Source organism: Babylonia areolata, chromosome 21 (genome assembly GCF_041734735.1).
Source record: "Babylonia areolata isolate BAREFJ2019XMU chromosome 21, ASM4173473v1, whole genome shotgun sequence".
Lineage (NCBI taxonomy): Eukaryota > Metazoa > Mollusca > Gastropoda > Neogastropoda > Buccinidae > Babylonia > Babylonia areolata.
The window spans coordinates 5015005-5022430 of NC_134896.1; the positions used below are offsets into that span (position 1 = coordinate 5015005).

General features: G+C 45.6%; 1 protein-coding gene across 2 annotated transcripts in view; it reads right to left on the reverse strand.

The window, feature by feature from the left end:
* LOC143296151 (extracellular tyrosine-protein kinase PKDCC-like) overlaps nt 1-7426 on the reverse strand; it is a 110252-nt gene that overhangs the window by 69736 nt on the left and 33090 nt on the right. Inside the window, exon 1 of one of the 2 annotated variants that reach the window (XM_076607954.1) lies at nt 775-925. The exons of the other annotated variant lie outside the window; for it this stretch is intronic. The gene's annotated coding sequence lies outside the window, so the exon portion shown is untranslated. Of the gene's footprint in view, nt 1-774; nt 926-7426 lie in introns of those variants that run through there. 2 annotated transcript variants of the gene reach the window in all.

Sequence of the window (7426 nt, forward strand, 5' to 3'; positions counted from 1 at the left end):
CAGTCTGGAAGCAAACAACCCCTAACTCTCCCCCCTCCCCTAAAGGACCACAAGCAATCCCAAATTCCTTTATTGTGGACCGAAAACAATGCATTGTCATCCATACAGGAAATTAGGAAGCATTTGTAGCATCCAACAAAGCGAGGTGGTCAAGAGTCAACAGGCTGTGCACTTTATCGCAGGACTGTCGGGAGTGTTCAGAAACACCCCAGTTTGTCATTCGTTTCACACACGCTGTAAAAATACTCTTACAACCTCCATCAGCGACGCATGCGACCACTATATACCGCATTAAACCGACAGAGCTGCAACTGTCCTCGTGACAGTCAACGTCACACACACACACACACACACACACACACTCACACGCACACACACAATTACCCATCCCCCGCCCCCCCCCCCAAACACACCCATTCACCACCCCCCCCCACACACACACACACACAGACACAAATACCCATCCCCTTCCCCCCACAAAGACACACACACGCATTCCCCCCCCCCATTCCCCCCCACCCCCATCATCCCCACACACACCCCCTACACAAACACCCATCACCCCCCAATCCCCCCCCCCACACACAACCTCCCCACACACACCCATTCCCCCCCCCCACCCCCACACACACCCACAAACACACACACACACACAACTACAAACACCTCCCCCAACTGCCCCCCTGCCTCTCCCCGCTCTCCACACACACACACACACACACACACAAACACCCCCCACCCCTCCCCCTCCAACAACACGGAGACGAAACATACCGTTGCTGATGCGTTCGCTTCCCCGTTGTAATGGCATGTTGGGCAGTTATTGAAAACTCAGCTGACTGCCCGCGCTGCCGACGCTCTTATCTCCATGGCGACCATCGATTGTTTGGTCACTACTGAGAGGGGGTCCAATAAACCCAGATAAACGTAGCCACTGGTTTGTTGGCGCGCGGATGAACGATTGTCAGGTCCGCCACCGTCGCACGACGTGTTACTGGTCAGGGTGGAGAAAGAGTATATATATATATATATAGAAAGAGAAAGAAATATTCCTGGTATCTAGCTTCGTTTTGCATATAGAAGAAGAAGAAGAAGAAGAGAGAAAGAGATTCGTGATCGTTTTCTATTAAGATGATGGAGAAGAAGAAGAAGGAAAAAGAGAGAGAAAAATATTCCTGGTATCTTCGTTTTCCATGAAGAAGAAGAAGAAGAAGAAGAAGAAGAAGAGAGAGAGAGAGAGAGAGAGAGAGAGAGAGAGAGAGAGAGAGAGAGAGATCTTCGTTTTCCATAAAGAAGAAGAGTGTAGTGAGAGAGAGAGAGAGAGAGAGAGAGAGAGAGAGAAGATAAGACAAATGGTTTATTGACTTAAGCCTTGCTCATATCAGGGGAGGGGGAAAAGAGGAAATCAAAAGCACCAAAACATATGTAAAATGTTCTTCCACACTCTCCGATACACACATACGCGCACACACTGAGACGTTCACAAAATGGATATGGACATGGACGAACTGGTTTTCCGTTTACTTATCTTGGAACATATGGCCATCAGCCCAGGAGATACGGAAATAAACAGATAATAAACGCTAAATCACTTAACTGGTTGATCTAAATTTCAAACTGTGATAAATGTATCGAGCAATATCTGCCATATGTTTACGGTCGTTAAGAGAGAGAGAGAGAGAGAGAGAGAGAGAGAGAGAGAGAGAGAGAGAGATCTTCGTTTTCCATAAAAAAGAAGAAGAAGAAGAGAGAGAGAGAGAGAGAGTGTGTGTGTGTGTGTGTGTGTGTGTGTGTGTGTGTGTGTGTGTGTGTGTGTGAGAGAGAGAGAGAGAGAGAGAGAGAGCTTCGTTTTCCATCAAGAAGAAGAAGAGACAGAGACAGAGACAGACAGACAGACAGACACAAAGAATTCTTCATATCTTCGTTTTCTATTGAGGGGAAGAAGTGTTAAAACCAGTTTTGGCTTCACGTTTAACTGTTGTTTTGGTTTTTTCTTACTTTCCGTGCACATGACTTTCGTGTATACAAATCTGCTTTTTACTTTCAAGTAATCTACCTCCAGGTTGGCAGTTCTTGACAGTATACGGTCAAAGATCGGTTGTGTGAATGTGAACCATTATTATATTCATTGTATGTGTCCCTCCCCCTCCCCCCAAGGAAAAAAAATGCCAACAATAAAACTCACAATCAGAATTGCATAATTTCACCAAGCAGACTGCTGAATTATTAACACCCCCCCAAAAAAACAACAAAAAAAACAAAACAACAACAACAAACAAAAAAAAACCCACAAACAAAACGAATGCCAATGCTGCTGACTGCATACTTGAGCAAAACAGGTTTACAGAAGAAAGAAAAAATGAACCGTGTGTTACAAAACCAAATCAACAAGATGTCCCCTATCAAAAACAATACAAAACAAAACAAATCATGCTTTTCAACATTCCATCGCCCATTCCACCACATAGTAAACGAGTAAACAACCTTTTTTCTTTTCTTTTTTAAGAATTAAGAGGACACACTCTAATCTGGTTAAACCCTCCCCCCCACGCCCCTACCCCCCGCCCTCCCCCACACAGCCCTCTTGACAAAACAGAGGTCAGAGGACAAGTCTCCTGAGCTGGAGGTTGGCGAGGGGGGGGGGAGGTGTGTACAAATGTCTTGTGTCAGGCTGACAAAGACAGAGCTGGGGTTTACGACACGCAAGGGGCACAGGACGTTACAGTCCCACCACCTCTATCCCCCACCCCCTAGGCCCCCGCCTTCATTTCTCCCATCCCACACCTCTCCTCCTCCCTCACGCCCCCCATTGGAGAGGTACAGGGGCCGTCAAGCTGCCACCATAATGCACGGAGCACTTAGCCCCCTACCCCATCAACAACTGTTGTACAACCACCTCACGGTCACTTAGTCATCCGCTCACTCACTCACTCGTGTCTTCGGAGGTATAATGGTAGCTGAGTTGCTTGAAGGTGAATGGATGGATGGGTGAACGAATGAATCACTCGAACCCCATACAACCATCAGCAGTACAACCATCACTACAAGGGTCTCTTAGTCACTCACTCACTCGTGTAATCGGAGGTAAAGTTTTAGGGTAGGGGTGGCTGGGTTGTTTGGAGGTGGATGGATGGGTGGAAGGATAAATGAATGAATGAATGAATGAATGAATGAATTGATCACTCACTCAGTCGAACCCCACCAACAAATGTAGTACAACCACCACCACCAGGTGTCACTCTTTGTCACTAACTCATTCACTCCTGTATACAGAAGTTTATTCTGAGGGGTAGGGGTGGGTGGGTTGAAGGTGGATGGATGAATAAATGAATGAATGAATGACTTACTCGTGCATACGAGGTTTAGCCTAAAGGGTGAGGGTGGTTGAACTGGATGGTTGGTGGATGAATGAACGAAGTAATGAATGTACGAATGAATCAATGATTAACTCACTCGTGTATTATCGGAGGTATAGTCTGGGGGTGAGGGCAGGCGGAGTGGAAGTGTATGGATCAATGATTGACTGAATGACTGATTGACTGACTGACTGACTGAATGAATGAATCACTCATTAGTGTATAGGTGTATTTCTTTCAAGACTTTGTATATAATTATATCTAACGCTGTGTTTTGTTTTGTTTCTTGAACTGAAACGTTTATACCACAGTTTCTGAAGAGACAAATAGGTTCCAACTGCACAAGATATCCGCACAGGCAATGTAATCCGTCAACATGTTCTCTGTGTGTGTGTGTGTGTGTGTGTGTGTGTGTGTGTGTGTGTGTGTGTGTTTTATTGATTTAGGTGTGTGTGTGTGTGTGTGTGTGTGTGTGTGTGTGTGTGTGTGTGTGTAGGGGGGGTGTCTCGTTTTCGCAATTTTCTGTGTTTGTTTTTTTTAACTAACAGAGATGTCCATAAAAATGTACTGTAAACGCCAAGCTTCAAATCAGATGACAAACACAAGAGAAAAAAAAAACACACGAAAAAAACAAAAAACAACACACACACACACACACACACACACACACACACACACACACAACAAAAAACACCACCGTTCATTTCAGAGGAGAGATTCGAAAAAGACAGTAATTCCGCTCTCCCCAGTCCTCGTTCACATTTGATTAAAACATGGGGGAAAAAACAGACAGGAAAGATTGCAATCACTTTCATTCTTCCTCAGTATGAGTGAAAAAAGGTTCACGGGAAAAATTGATTCCTGTTTCAAAATATACGGTTTAGAAATTGCAAACCCAAAAAATAAGGAGGGTGAGGGGGTAAGGGGGAGGGGGGGGGGGTGGAGATGAATGGAAAGCTTGCCCAGATGGGGTCATCCACTTTCGCCGGATCCCAATTGGATTTCCTCCCATCTTGAATCGAAAACAGAAAGTGAAGAAACACCGCTGTCTCTCCGTCTCCTTCGTTTTGCAGAGACGACGAGACTTTCTTTCATCGTGCACTTTATCGAATGGTTTTTTTTCTCTGCAGACCAACAGACACTGCGCCGATTGTACAGCTCCAGTCTGATCCCAACAGTGCATGCTGTTTAGTCTGATGTGAGGGAAGGTGAGGAGAAAGGTGGCAGAATGGTTAAGACGCTTATATCTGCAAATACAGTTAGTGTCTGGGTTCATTCCCGCTCGCACCCTTTCTCCAACGTTTGACTGGAAAATCAAACTGAGTTTCAGTTTCAGTTTCAGTAGCTCAAGGAGACGTCACTGCGTTCGGACAAATCCATATACGCTACACCACATCTGCCAAGCAGATGCCTGACCAGCAGCGTAACCCAACGCGCTTAAATCAAACTGAGCGAAATCAAGGTCCAGTGTATGGTACATCGCGCACTTGGCGCACTGAAACCGACTCATCGCAACTTGAGTAACTTGAGTGTTGTCATCTGGCAAAATTCTGTGAAGAAATCCACTCTGATAGGTAGATGTTCACCAAAACGGAATATATACAAAACCAATTATACAGACCCCCCCACCTCCCCCTGACGGTTTTGACAGTACAGATATTCATTATTCCGGATGATGCCCAGGGTCAACCAGTTGACCATTATCGGCACATGTACAGATATTGGCACCAAAGTAATCTGTTGTCACTTTATCCTGAGGGAAACTCACCACACTTATTTTGATGTTCCAGAAAGACAACTGTTGATAGCAACTAAAAAATGCATATAAAAAAAGAAAATCTACCAGAGCATCCCACTCCTCGTACAATAAGAAATAATTATTTTATATAAATTTCTGCAAGACTATTCATTGATTTTGTGTGTGTGTGTGTGTGTGTGTGTGTGTGTGTGTGTGTGTGTGTGTGTGTGTGTGTGTGTGTGTAGAAAGCATAAATTATATTTGAAGCCAAAACAAACAAACAAGCAAGAAAAAAGAACAAAACAACCACAACAAAAAACAAACAAAAAAACAACAAAAAAAACCAAGAAACAACCAACAACAACAAAAACACCTCAGCCATTAAGACAAAGGGAAAGACGTAGGGTCATGGCCAGATAAGTGTTGCAAAAACATAACCAACACAATTTCCATCACAACTACTACTTTCACTTCTGCTTCATTTGCTACTGCCAGTACTTCTGCTACTATTTCACCTACTGCTACTACTATTGCTGCTGCTACTACTTCAACAACCATCACAGTATAAGCTTTAAGCTTGTTGATGCTCTTTTGTCATTCATTGCATTGCAATCATGTGTATTGTTGAATAATTAAAGATTATTTAAACCAACAACCATCACCACCACTACAACTACTCCTGCTATTACTGCTACTACTACCACCACCACCACCGGCAACAAATACGCGGACAACGAATCATTTTACAAATGAAAGGGGGTGTCTCCACCTTTCTTCCCTTCCACGTACTCCTGTGTGTGACTGATGGAGTGAATGTCCACGCCTTGTTGTGAACAATGCTCATTCCGTCTTGAGGGGGAAAACATCGCCCTGTCCTTTCATGCAAAGCAGTGGAGAGGAACGGCAGCAAAATAAAACGAACCACGGTCATGTGAATGGGAAACCAACACTGACTTTCCTACTTGCCTCAGGAAGTTGTCGCCAGTCCAGCGTGTCTCATGGATGGATGGTGCATGTAAATACCGCTCACAAAAATGGGTTTCTCGACTTTATACACACGTCTTCCCCTCCTCTGTGTGACAGACGGAGTGGACGGCCACGCCTTGATGTGAAGGAACACTACTCGTTGTTTTCGTCTTGAGGGGGTCGGGGGGGTGGGGAGTGTGGATATTGCCCAGGGTTCCCCTCGATTCGGGCATGACAAAAACCGTCAGCGTGTGAGACAAGCTGTGTCGCTGTGACTGTCACTTGTCCTGAAACACGTTTGGTCGTGGGGGGTGTGCTGTGATGCTGAACTCTTAACAAACTTTATATTCTTCAGTTCTGGCGGTTGTGGGATGGGGAAAGACTTTCGGCAAAAGCAAGTTCTAAACGCCGCCCTCCCCCCTCCCCCAGGGACCCCTCCCTCCCACGCTGCCACCCTCCCACAAAAAAAATAGCATACGCTTTTTAAGGAGCGACAACTGATTCAAATTAATCAGTTTGATCTGACTCGTGCTGCACGAGAAAAGAAAACTGCAACGAAACGTCGTGACAGCTGAGCCAAATACGAGTATGACGTGCATGCTACCTCAGTCCCCTGTATTGACTGCCACGGTTGATGCATTATGCACAGCCATACACTAACTGACCCTCGTGTCGTCATGAGCAACGTCAGCAACAAAAGCCACGCGCAAAAATTGGTTGCACGTGCTTCCTGGCTTTCTGCCGTCAGCACGAGACACCGGTTCTGTTTATCTGGCTGAAACACACACATGGAGGGCAATGGACGGCCGGAAATAGGATTGATACAGCACACAGCAACGAGGAAAATTGGTGTTACAATGGTGTTTCTGTCCTGGTCAGGCCTGTAGCATTCGGGGCTAGTTGGCCTTTGGGGTCCATCCCACCACCGCTGTCCTAAAGACCTCTAGACCGAGAGAATGGGAATAAACCTGTGCAAGACACTCTCCACTATTATCACATTCTAGCCCAGATAGTTGAGACAGCAGTTAGTTGCCTCATCTGCTGTCCTGGGTTCGAATCACGGTGATGGCGCCTGGTGGATAAAGGGTGGAGATTTTTACGATATCCCAGGTCAACATATGTGCAGACCTGCTAGTGCCTGATCCCCCTTCGTGTGTATGTGCAAGCAGAAGATCAAATACGCACGTTAAAGATCCTGTAATCCATGTCAGCGTTCGGTGGGTTATGGAAACAAGAACATACCCAGCATGCACACCCCCGAAAACGGAGTATGGCTACCTACATGGCGGGGTAAAAACGGTCATACACGTAAAAGCCCACTCGTGTGCATACGAGTGAACGCAGAAGAAGAAGAAGAAGATAAACA